This window comes from Pongo pygmaeus, chromosome 5 (genome assembly GCF_028885625.2).
Source record: "Pongo pygmaeus isolate AG05252 chromosome 5, NHGRI_mPonPyg2-v2.0_pri, whole genome shotgun sequence".
Lineage (NCBI taxonomy): Eukaryota > Metazoa > Chordata > Mammalia > Primates > Hominidae > Pongo > Pongo pygmaeus.
This window is the reverse complement of record NC_072378.2, coordinates 53,301,177-53,312,814: the sequence shown is the minus strand read 5'-3', so window position 1 is coordinate 53,312,814 and position 11,638 is coordinate 53,301,177.

The following is an 11,638-nucleotide window of genomic DNA, read 5'->3' as shown; positions in this document are numbered from 1 at the left end:
TTCTAGGGAATAATCCTTCCCTGCCTCCTATAACTTCTGGGAGCTCCTGGCATTTCTGGACTTTCATGGGTCGTGGCCACATCATTCTACTTTCTGCCCTGGGCTTCCAGCACCTCACCCCCTGCCTGTCTGTGTTTTCTGTTCTCTATGTTGCAGGTGAGAGGTGACAACGTGCTAGCAGCCCTCGCTTGCTCTCAGCACCTCTTGGGCCTCTGCGTCCACTCTGGCCACCCTTGAGGAGCTCTTCAGCCTGCTGCTGAACTGTGGGAGCCCTTCCCTGGGCTGGCCAAGGCCGGAGCCGGCTCCCTTTGCTTGAAGGGAAGTGTGGAGGGGGAGGCGCAGGTGGAAACCAGGGCTGCATGCAGCGCTCTCTGGCCAGCCCGAGTTCCCGGTGGGGGCAGCCTCGGCAGGCCCCGCACTCAGAGTGGCCACCTGGCCCCGGGCAGTGAGGGGCATAGCACCCGGGCCAGCAGCTGCAGAGGGTGCGCCAGGTCCCCCAACAGTGCCGGCCCGCCCGTGCTGCACTTGATTTCTCGCCGGGCCTCAGCCACCTCCCCGCAGGGCAGGGCTCGGACCTGCAGCCCGCCCTGCCTGAACCCCCCTCCAGCGCCCCGCCCCCACTGGCTCCCATGACCCCGGAGCCTCCCTGATGGGCACAGCTCCCTGCTCCGTGGCTCCCAGTCACATCGACCGCCCAAGGGCTGAGGACTGCCGGCGCAGGGCACAGGGCGCAGGACTGGCAGGCAGCTCCGCCCAAGGCCCCAGTGCAGGATCCACTAGGGGAAGCCAGCTGGGCTCCTGAGTCGTGTGGGGACTTAGAGAACTTTTATGTCTAGCTAGGGGACTTGGAGAACTTTTATGTCTAGCTGGAGGACTGTATATGCACCAATAAGCACTCTGTCTAGCTCAAGGTTTGTGGATGCACCCATCAGCACTCTGTATCTAGCTAATCTGGTGGGGACTTGAAGAACTTTTATGTCTAGCTAGGGGATTGTAAACGCCCCAATCAGCACTCTGTATCTAGCTAATCTGGTGGGGACTTGGAGAACTTTTATGTCTAGCTAAAGGATTGTAAATGCACCAATCAGCATTCTGTGTCTAGCTCAAGGTTTGTAAACGCACCAATCAGCACCCTGTCAAAACGGACCAATCAACTCTCTGTAAAATGGGCCAATCAGCTCTCTGTAAAATGGACCAATCAGCAGGATGTGGGTGGGGTCAGATAAGGGAATAAAAGCGGGTTGCCCTGCGAGGAGTGGCAAGCCCCCTGCGGTTTGTTTCCAGGCTTTGGAAGCTTGGATTTTTTTTTTTTGCTGTTTGCAGTAGATTTTGCTGCTGCTTATTTCTTGGGTCTGCACCACCTTTGTGAGCTGTAACACTCACCACGAAAATCTGTAGCTTCACTCTTGAAGCCAGCGAGACCTTGAAACAACTCCAGAGGCGCCACTTGTGATACTCAAGGCGAAGGTATGCAGCTTCACTCTTGAAGCCAGTGAGACCACGAACCCAGCAGAAGGAAGAAACTCCAGACACATCTGAACATCTGAAGGAATAAACTCCGGACATACCATTTTTAAGAGCTGTAACACTCTCCCACGAGGGTCTGCGGCTTCGTTATTGAAGTCAACGACACCATGAACCTACCAATTCTGGACACAGGGACACTTGTCATTGGACGTAGGGTATATCTGGATATACCAGGATGATCTCGTCTCAAGTTCCTTAACTTCATCTGCAAAGAGCCTTTTTCCAAATCAGGTTGCATCTGAAGGACTCAAGTATTTGGACATGAACATACCTTTCTTGGGAGCCAACATAACTTAACCCACTACCTTGTATCGATGAAGAAATGTTGCTGGCAATTGATGAATCCAGGTCATGGGTACCTTCAGGCTTGTTATATTACTCTCTCTACTTTAGTATTTGCTAGAATTTTTCCATGTAAGTTTTAAAACTATCTTATTTTAGGAGTTCTCACAATGTCCAGGTTTTGTCCCAGACAATAAGGACTGGACTCAAATAAGAAGGCAGCTCTGCTCTCAGGAGCTCAAGGTCTAGAGAGAAATCTGATATTGAATACATCATGTCAAATTAATGTAGGGAAAGACACAATAGAGAAAATACACTAGGAGCTGAAAGAATATTCCAGTCAAGACAAATACCATGTGCAAAGGCCCAGAGGCCAGGAAGGGTGTTTTGAGCAATGCAGAGAGGAAACACTATAAAAATGGGGTGGTCAGATTTGGCGGATAAGATACAGGACACCCAAATAAATGTAAATTTTTAGATAGATAATGAATACTGTATTAGTATAAACATGTTTCCTACAGTGTTTGGGACATACTTATACTAACAAAAGACTGATCCTTTGCCTAGAATTCATATTTACCTGGGTGCCGTGTATTTTGTGTGGCAACCCAGTAAGAGAAGCCTTCCAGAGTGCCATCAGCCTGCCCTTCAGAAACATCCCCTCCCAGCTATGCTCCCAGTAGAGATTTTTCATCTGTCTTAGTCCTTACATCCAAGTCATTAAAAATGAGCATCTTCAAAAAGCCAGTTTCTACTTATTGTAAAGAAAGCAAAATCTGCTGAAATTTGTGGTTAGACTTTTATTGCCAACCTTCAGAAGGAACATATTAACCAGTTACCTTGTGATAAGAGGATGACTTGCCATTTTTCTTAGAATCTAGTAGGCAGTCCTGCGGCCCTGAAATGTGTGGGAGTGGCTGTTTTTTAACTTGACTCTATTCCTTTCAGTGGGAGGAAGCTATTGAAATGAACATGTGGTTTATAAACTACATTAGGACCTTAAATTAAGTTGTTGAGCCCCAAGGGTGACAGCCTTTAACAAAGCAAATACCGATCTTAGAAATCTCCCTATATTACCTCATGACCTCCCATCTGAGTCACTAGAAAAATACTTTAAAATGTGTCCTTGGCACAAGAAAAATCTGTTTTATACTCATATTAATGCCTTCTCTGTGTGCTTGAATGATAGTTTAAAAGTTCTGCATTCACTTGCTTTTGGATACATTGTTTTAACTTAAATAATAAACAGAGACCCTTTCAAATAAAAGAGATTTATTTGAGAGCTAAGTGTTGTAATGGGTATATGTTTGTCATAGTAAATTACGTATGTATTCAGGGAAGTTAAGGAAGAAAAAGGTTTTTATATGAAAAAATAAGGATTAAATAAACGTTTTGAAATACTCATCAGTCACTGCAAATATCAATAACAAGGGTAATGCCAGGCCAAGTTTAAACAAGCAGTTGATGGGCAAGTGTCCTAACAGAAGTATTCTAAGATTGTGATGGCCTTTGTTCAAGGTTGTGTTTTTTGTAGTTTGTTTTGTTATCAGATAAAGAGTAAGAACATTCTCTTTTTTTTTTTTTTTTTTTTTTTTTTGAGACGGAGTCTTGCCCTGTCGCCCAGACTGGAGTGCAGTGGCACCACCTCTGCTCACCCCAAGCTCCACCTCTCAAGTTCATGCCATTCTCCTGCCTCAGCCTCCCGAGTAGCTGGGACTACAGGCGCCAGCCACCACATCTGGCTAATTTTTTGTATTTTTAGTAGAGACAGGGTTTCATCATGTTAGCCAGGATGGTCTCAATCTCCTGACCTCGTGATCCACCCGCCTCAGCCTCCCAAAGTGCTGGGATTATAGGCGTGAGCCACCGTGCGCGGCCAGAACGTTTTCTTTATGGCCTTTTTCAGCTATGTTTGTCAGAGTTTCCCTAACATTGTGACTCCTTTCGACTCTGACAACTCTCACAAATGCAAAAATGAAGAATTTAGAAAACTAGACAGTGAGAATTTAATGATAGTAGAAAAATTAATGTCATGAGGGGAAAAAATAGTCATGATGTCATTTTACGTAATATAAGAATATGATCATTGCCAGAGGGAAGGTAGGTGTTTATGCTAAAGTTACATTCTCTAGACAAGTAATCAACACACAATTATTGTGAATTTACGTTTGGCAAGATCACAGACTTGGGAATTCCCGATGACTGGTAAAAGGGACATACAACTGGACAGTTCCATGTCTGCAGTTGCTTCTCCAAACCTCCATCTCCTGCTCAGCAAAGAGACACCAACACCTGCCAAACACAATTCTAATTTACAATTTGATGGTAGATATCACGCATTAATGCTTCCTTCAGGAAGTGCTTTGTGATTTGTTGTCAAGTGTTGATGCCATTGGCTTTTCAATATTTCTTTAAGGTTGCTATGCTCCAAAAGGCAGGCAGAATGTTTTGAGAGCAATTTTCTAGAACTTACAGGTGAATCTAAGTCTTTAGAACTTTTAGTTCTATAAAGGAAGATGACCTAGATTAATGACTAACAAAATTAAAAACAATAATGCCCTTCTTGTGAATTTTCAGATTCCTGAGTCAACAAATATCTGTTAATCCTTGTCCTTTGCCCAATTAAACACTTGCCTGGTAACCTTGCTCTTTCCAGATTCCTCCTTCCTTAGTCCTTCTGGGTCTACTCAGTGAGCCACACCCATATCTTTATTAATTCTGTAAAATTGTAGAAAATTGAGTCTGATAATCAGGATTGGCTGATCCATTATCTTGAATCTATTATTTGATTTTTGTATTTAATTTTTTCTATATCACTTGATTTTCTCAAGGAAGTTCAAAAGATGAAATTATAGAAATCTCTGTGACTGCTAAAATGTCTAGCATTGCTGTGTGACCTATCCAGGTATCAGTGATGCTGTGATACTACCATGTGCAATACACTGTGCTAAAACATACTGTGAGACCTCTCTGCTCTTTGGGAACCTCACAATTTAGTAGGGACACAATGTGTGTATAAGTAACTGTAATACTTTGTAGCTGTGAAAATTCAAAATTAAGGTTGATTTATAATAGGAAAAAATTAGTTTCTGAATGTCAGGAAAACTAGAATCTGAATCAGTCTTTCCCACTAATTAGCTAAACGACAAGTCACATTGTCTATCTAGGGTTCAACCAACTCACAGCAAACCTTGAAAATGGCTAAGGAAAAGTCTCTCATCTTACCCTTGGCACCCCTTGGGATGGGTAATTCTTTGGGTGCAGGGGCTGTCCTGTTCAGGATAGGATGTTCCAAGGCATCACCGGCCTCCACCTACCTATGTTGAAGCACTACCCACCACCTTCTGCCTTGATGTGACAACCAAGAATGTCTCCAGATATTCTGAATGTCCTCTGGGGTATGGGAGCAAAATATTTTCTGGTTTGGAATCTGCAGACTACATGACTTCTCAAGTATTAAAATTCAGAAGCTGATAGAATAACTAAATAATTACTGCAGCATATAACTAGCTTTGTTTTTCTTTGTTTTAGAGACAGGGTCTTGCTCCATGGCCCAGGCTGGAGGGCAGTGGCACAATCATGGCTCACTGCAATCACCACCTCCTGGGCTCAATCAGTTCTCCCAGCTCAGTCTACTGAGTAGCTGGGACCACAGGTGCACGCTATTGCACCTGACTAATTTGGTTTTTTTTGTAGAGACGTGGTCTGCTAGGTTGCTCATGCTGCACTCAAGCTCCTGGCTCAAGTGATCCTCCCACCGCTGTCTCCCAAAGTGCTGGGATTACAGGTGTGAGTGACCATACCCAGCCTTTATAACTAGTTTTTAAAATGCACCGAAAGGAATCCAGCTAATATGTATGGTGCCGTTAGAATATAAGTCAACAATGTCCCGGAATAAATGTTTAATAGTGGGGAAAAATGTAAAGGAAAGATTAGGAGCTTCAGTGATGCCCTCCTTTTGGATCCAAATGTGAGACCTGTCCAGGCTATAAAATAATTCACAGGAAAAAAATGTGACACCTGATATAGTTTGGCTCTGTGTCCCCACCCAAATCTCATGCTGAATTGTTATCCCCAGTGTTGGAGGTGGGGCCTGGTGGAAGGTGATTGGACCATGGGGTGTTTTCTAATGGTTTTGCATCATCACCCTAGTGCTGTCTTCTGATAGAGTTTTCATGAGATATGGTTGTTTGAGAGTGTGTAGCACCTTCCTGTTCACTCTCTCTCTCTCCTGCCAGCCATGTAAATATGTGCTTGCTTCCCGTTTGCCTTCCATCATGAATCGTAAGTTTCCTAAGGCCTCCACAGAAGCAGAAGCCTGTACAGCCTGCAGAACTGTGAGCTGATTAAACCTCTTTTCTTTATCAATTACCCAGTTTCAGGTATGTCTTTATAGCAGTGTGAGAATGGACTAATACAAGAAACTGGTACCAGAAAAGTGGGACATTCCTATGAAGATACCTGAAAATGTGGAAGCAGCTTTAAAATTGGGTAAGGAGCAGAGGCTGGAACAGTTTGGAGGGCTCAGAAGAAGGCAGGAAAATGAGGGTAAGCTTGGAACTTCCTAGAAACTAGTTGAAAGGTTGTGATCAAAATGCTGATAGTGATTTGGACAGTGAAGTCCAGGCTGAGGTCTCAGACGGAGATGAGAACTTTTTGGGAATGGGAGTGAAAGTCACTCTTGCTATGCCTTAGCAAAGAGACTGGTAATATTGTGCCTCTGCTCTAGAGTTGTGTGAGACTTTTAACTTGAGAGATGATTTAGGGTATCTGGTAGAAGAAAATTCTAACCTGCAAAGCATTCAAGATTTAGCCTGCTGTTTCTAACAGCACATGTTCATATGTGTTCACAAAGACATGATCTGAAATCTGTCATTGAATCTGAATGAATCAATGTGAAATTGAAACTTAATATTTAAAAGGGAAGCAGAGCATAAAAGTTTGGAAAATTTGCAGTCTGATAACGTGGTAGAAAAAAAAATCCCACATTCAGGGGGTGAAATCAAGCCAGCGGCAGAAATTTGCAAAAGTCTTAGTTGTTAACATACTGTTCCTTTTGCAAAAGTTTGGAAATTTGCAAAAGTAGCTAAATGTTAACAGCAAAGACAATGGGGAAAATGTCTCCAGGGCATGTCCAGGGCTTTGTGACAGCCCCTCCCATCACAGGCCTAGAGGCCTAGGAGAGAAAACTGGTTTTGTGAGCCAAACCCAGGGCCCTGCTGCTCTGTGCAGCCTCGAGACATGGCATCCTGTGTCCCAGCTGCTTCAGCTCTAACCATGGCTATAAAGGGCCCCAGATACATCTCAGGCCACTGCTCCAGAGGGTTCAAGCTGTAAGAAGCTTTGGCAGCTTCCATGTGTGTTAAGCCTGCATGTGCACAGAGAGCAAGAGTTGAGGCTTGGGAGCCTTTGCCTAGATTTCATAAGATTTAAGGAAACACCTCGATGGCCAGGCAGATGCCTGCAGCAGGCGTGGAGCCCTCATGTAGAACTTCTACTAGGGCAGTGGGGAAGGGAAAAGTTGGAGCCCCCACACAGAGTCTCCAATGGGGCACTGCCTGGTGGAGCTATGAGAAGAGGGCCATTGTACCCCAGACTCCAGAATGATAGATCCACCAACAGCTCGCACAATGCATCTGGAAAAGCTGCAGGTGCTCAACACCAGCCAGTCAAAGGAGCCTAGGGAATGTATCATGCACAGCCACAGGTGCAGAGCTGCCCAAGGCCTTGGGAGCCCACCCCTTGCATCAGTATGGCCTGGATGTGAGACAAAGAGTCAAAGAAGTCAAAGAAGACTATTGTGAAGCTTTAAGATGTAATGACGTCCCTGCTGGATTTTGGATTTGCATGCAGCTGGCAGCTCTTTTATTTTAACTGACTTCTCCCTTCTGAAATGAGACCATTTACCCAATGCCTGTACTCCTATGGTATCTTGGAATTAACTAACTTGTTCTTGATTTTACAGGCTTGTAGGCAGAAGGGACTTACCTAGTCTCAGATGACACTTTGGACTTGGGCTTTTGAGTTAATGCTGGAATGAGTTAAGACTTTGGGGGACTATTGGGAAGGCATGGTTGTGTTTTGAAATGTTAGGGGCCAGGGGTGGAATGATATTGTGTAACTCTATGTCCCTACCCAAATCTCATGTTGAATTATGATCCCCAGTGTTGGAGGTGGGGCCTGGTGGGAGGTGATTGTATCATGAGGGTGGTTTCAGTGGTTTAACACCATTCTCCTACTGCTGTCTTGTGATAGCGTTCTCATGAGATCTGATTGTTTGAAAGCATGTGGCACTCACTCCCTCATTCTCTCTCTCCTGGCAGCCATGTGAAGATGTGCTTGTTTCCCCTTCACCTTCTGCCATGATTGTCACTTTCCTGAAGCCTCCCCAGAAGCAGAAGCCTGTACAGCCTGCAGAACTATGAGTGGATTAAACCTCTTTTCTTTATCAATTACCAGTCTCAGGTAGGTCCCTATAGCAGTGTGAAAATGAACTAATACAACACCCATGTGAGAAGATACTGAAATGACAAGAAATGCATGTTGCAAGGCAATGTTTGCACAAGAATGAGGATTGATACTAATTTGAAGGGTAGGAAGGCAGACATTTGGGAGGTACAAAATCTACTGAACCTGCAGATTGAGATGCTACCCTGGAAAGAAGGAGCCCACCTGGGCAGAAGGGCAAGAGTCCTCAGTTTTCTCAGCCTGGCAGCCTTCTCCCCTTTCTCTGATTTGCTTGATTAACAGAATCATGATTCCCGGGTTGAAATTTCTAGGAATCCTTTAAAGTGAAATCACTGCTGCGCACATTCTGTTCTGTCAGTTGGCCAGAAGCCTGTTATTCTGACTAGATCTAAACCACTTTAGGGCAGAGACCAAATCCAACCAAATATTTTTTTGCTACAAGCCATCACCATTGCTTGAGACACCGAAACAGCTCAATCAATGTTAGGCAGTTTGAATGAAACTTTTTAAAAGAAGGAAATATGCTGAAAACAAGAAATAGAAGAAAGATTAGCAAAATGTCTGCATTTTCAGGTAAGGAACAGGATGCTATAGAGGAGCAACCGTTTTCATCAAGTATTGAGAGTGAGACCCTGCCCAAGAGCTATAAATAGCTGTAGAGAAAAGCAGTGAGGCTCGCTCTCACTCTGCTGGAGTTCATGCAAAGTGGGCCTGAGAACAGGATAGATTCACAGTGCTCAGAGCAGGGAGTGGGTGGTAGCTGGGCCTGGCCTGAGGAGAGAGGCCCACCAGGTGCAGGGTATGGGAGCCTTTTTCTGGGTTATAAAATGTCTGTTTTTCCAGGTTATAAAACAATCTGGGAACCAGGTCTGCTGCAGTCTAGGAGTTAAGTAAGGCTGTGTTAACGATGGGTCAGGCCTCCCTGAACCTTCACTGAAAACTTTGTTAACCCAGGTTGACTGTATCAGGGACTATCATTAACCTCTATACAGGAGCTTTAAAAAAGAGACTCATTATATGACTTATTAGAAAAGAAATCTAGATGTACATAAAATCTTATTTTTACCAGAGCTTGATGGGTTAAGAGAGAAAGAGAGAGAGGAGACTCATGTGCTACCCAGTGTGTTCAGAGAGACTCATCCACATCCCAAGAAGTGGGGGCAGGAGGTCACTCTCATTATTCAGTTCCTATTATAAATTTTATATACAATATTTCATTTAACTTTCTCAACAGCCCTCAAAGATAGATATAACTATCCCTATTTTGAAAGGAGAAACTTGAACTCAGAATTTAAAGAGCCTACTGAGTTTATGAACCTCATAATGGAAGGAGTTGTGATTTATCTCAGTCTCCCTTCTCTCTGATAAGAAACAGTAATTAGGACCACCCAGGGACCAAGAGTAAATTAACTCTAATTTACTACTGGAATTTCACCACTTATATTCCTTTCAAAACAAGCCCATTTTCTAGTTGAGGAAAATACAGTTATACTAGTCCTCAACTCACTCAAGTTTTTAGGTTGCCAAAGTAGAGAAAGAAACATTTTTATTATTATCATTTTCTCCAATCACGCTCCTAAAAAGTTGCTAACAGAAAGGAACTCAAGATTCAGATGTCCCCTTCTCACCCTTCCCTTCCAATCTTTAGTTGGTTAATGGAGTCTGTATGGGAAAATATGAAACAATTTCTGAGATAGAAGCAGAGCCAAGCTTACAGGGTGGAGTAGAAAAGCTCTGGACCTGCAATCAGAAGGAGTTCAGGCTGACTCAACACTCACCAAGTGTGCAGCGTGGGCCAGTCACTTTAGCTCTCTGAACCTCAGTGTGCCCATCTTTAATTAGGATATTAGGAGCCGTTTCCCAGGGTTATTGCAGAAGGTAGACACACTCCCTAGATATTGACCATGAATGAGGAGAATGTGTGTGTGACCCATGGTAAATCTTTGAGCCTCTCTGGTTCTCATTTTCTGTTGACCCAACAAAGCTCAGTGGTAACCTTTGCCTCAGTGTTGGCCTGGCCTTTGGAAACCTCATATAGTGAAGGTGGTATGTTACATATAAGCGAGAGCATTATTATAAAATGTTATGTGAGATAATAATAATTCATTTCCCTTTGAAACATGATCCTTGGTAATGGCTAAGGGTGCAAGTGTGCGATTTGAATCACTTTGTGCACTCTAGTCCATAACAATTAAAGAAGCACACCCCACTCTCTGTGAGGTTCACTCTCCCTTTCCTTCTGCTGAATCATGCTATTTCCATTTCCAATGAGAGGAAAGTGCAATGTGCAAAGTCTCTAATTACAAGACAGATGAGTTGATTAAGTATGTTTCAAATAATTATTTACTTTCTAAAAGTTAGACTGTTGCATTCCACATTTTAAAATGTAGACTTTTAAAATATTTTAATGTGTAAATTCAAGTCATACATACTTTCTTAGAAATACATCTGTTGGTAAAGACAAGTATATTTTTGTACAAATGTATCAACCTCAATGACCACAAAACTTTGCAAGAAGAATCTTAATATGTTATAACAGAGTTGGGAGTTTGGAGAGAAAATGCCACTGTTCCTAAGTCTTGGAACTCCTGCTTTCAATGAGTCCTGTGTGTTTCCACTCACATTCATGATACAATTATTTATGGCCTGTCCCTGTACACTTGGTTTTCATTTTCTGGTTCTCTGCTATGTTCTACCTCCCAAGCAGGCTGGGATAGAGCAAGGGCCATCAAACTTCCTTGTTGATCCCTGGTGAATTTATCTCTAACCATTTGCAATGGCCAAATGAACGTGCACACATGCAAATATCCATACACAAAACATACATGTAACTGAAACTAAAAACTCATGAAACATTACTTACTCTCCAGCATGTCATGCTCTCTGGTATTTTTTATTCTTTCCTATTTTCTTTAAAAAATATGTAGATTTCACAATTTGCTGAAAAATTAGCATACATATTTGAGAAACACTAACAGAAAATAAGGCTCAGTCATTGGTTTTGAATAGCAATGGGTTTGAATCCCAGATCCACCACTTACTCTGAACGAGTTGCTTTAAAAATCTCAGTATCACCAGTTGTAAAATGAGAATAATAATAACATTCAACTTAGGTGATTTTTGTAAGATAAAATGAAGATAAATTTGGAGGAATGGCCAGTGTGTGACTGATGCTGAATAAATACTATCTCCTTTTCAAGCCTGCAAAGTTGATGAGGCAACATATGTTTTTCCAGGTTATAAAACAAAATGTACCCCAAAGAGGTAGAATACAGAAAACCAAAAGAAGCAAGAAATTAGGGTCCTCTGTCTGTTGAAAGAATTTGGTTTTTTGAGCTACATTTAAGCAAGCCTGAGGCCT